The sequence below is a fragment of the Limulus polyphemus genome, unplaced genomic scaffold, assembly GCF_000517525.1.
Source record: "Limulus polyphemus unplaced genomic scaffold, Limulus_polyphemus-2.1.2 Scaffold12527, whole genome shotgun sequence".
Taxonomy (NCBI): Eukaryota; Metazoa; Arthropoda; class Merostomata; order Xiphosura; family Limulidae; genus Limulus; species Limulus polyphemus.
The window spans coordinates 3571-5086 of NW_013678137.1; the positions used below are offsets into that span (position 1 = coordinate 3571).

At 30.1% G+C, this 1516-nt stretch overlaps 1 long non-coding RNA gene across 2 annotated transcripts; it reads left to right on the forward strand.

Annotated features, from left to right (window-relative positions):
- The first annotated feature begins 35 nt into the window (after nt 1-35).
- Nucleotides 36-366, forward strand: LOC111083976. 2 transcript variants are annotated; one of them, XR_002609337.1, is made up of 2 exons: nt 36-55; nt 161-366. It is a non-coding gene; the product is annotated as an uncharacterized LOC111083976 (long non-coding RNA). The 2 variants fall into 2 exon arrangements; XR_002609336.1 differs by lacking the exon at nt 36-55 and adding an exon at nt 95-121.
- Nucleotides 367-1516: the final 1150 nt, after the last annotated feature.

The following is a 1516-nucleotide window of genomic DNA, read 5'->3' on the forward strand; positions in this document are numbered from 1 at the left end:
CCAACCTTACATTTTTACATTTTTTTAGATTGTACAGTTCAGTTATTTGAGATGAGTGAGTATATCTCAACCTTACATTTTTACATTTTTTTAGATTGTACAGTTCAGTTATTTGAGATGAGTGAGTACATCTCAACCTTACATTTTTACATTTTTTTAGATTTCTGTGGACACGAGGATGAAACGACAAGACCAAGAATCGTTATAAAGCTATATATTTGGAGAATGCGATTAAATAATCCTGCTCACAAGTTCAAGATGTCAAACTTTGACTTCTAACAATATAATACAATCATTGCAACATACAGTCAACAGCCAAACTATGGAAAGTTCATTGTAACTGTTTTAATAAAAAGTGAAGTCCAAGGGGGTTTCTAACACGTGTCCTTGTTAGCTGGCTACGTACCGGGTCATACGAATAACTTTAGTCATGGTTCTTATCAACGTCGCAGGGGGGGAGGGGTACCAGGACTTACAACGCTAACATCCAGGGTTCGATTCCCCGTGGTGACAGAGCACAGCTAGCGTATTGTGTAGTTTTACGTTTAAATAAACAAACATGTTTAATAATTATTTTTAAAAAGTTTTACTGTGAAACTTGGGTATTTGAGGGACTGTTTATGTGTAGGACCATTTTTGTTTCGAGTTTACTTACTGATTATAAATATTATTTTATTACAAGTTACAGCTTTTAGAGTAAGGAATATTTTTTTTTTTTAAACAGGTACAACGGTTCGATCACTGGTGCGATCACTGTGTATTTAAGAGTGATCGAAACATCGTACCTGTTTTAGAAATATTTTTCCTTATTATAAAAGCTGTAACTTGTAATAAAAAATAAATGTTTAGTATTTTTAACGACTGGCTTTATTGAGTGTTAGTCTACTGGTATCGAGTGTTTTCATTATCTCATCACTAACTTCAAATCTATGAATCAATATAACAGTTGAAATGGAATGACTGTAAAATTAAAACATTATTGAATAGATTACTATTACTAAATTAATAGATGTATAAATAATTACACATTAAAATAACAACTAAATATGATAGTTTGAAGGAGGTTCTAGTAGTTATAATGGAGTAGAAAGTCGATCTCAGTTTTAAATTGATTGAGCCAAAATCTCTTGAGTTTTTTGTAGGAATCATTTTGGTGTTTGTTTATTTAAAGAATTGATCACACTTGTTTAAGTATTACAGAAGCAATACTAATAATTATTTAATTACCTCTTATCGGATCGAATATAAACTATTACAGAAGCAACGCTAATAATTATTTTTTTATTACATCTTATTGGATCGAATATAAACTATTACAGAAGCAACGCTAATAATTATTTTTTATTACCTCTCATTGGATCGAATATAAACTATACAGAAGCAACGCTAATAATTATTTTTTATTACCTCTTATTGGATCGAATATAAACTATTACAGAAGCAACGCTAATAATTATTTTTTATTTCCTCTTATCGGATCGCATATAAACTATTACAGAAGCAACGCTAATAATTA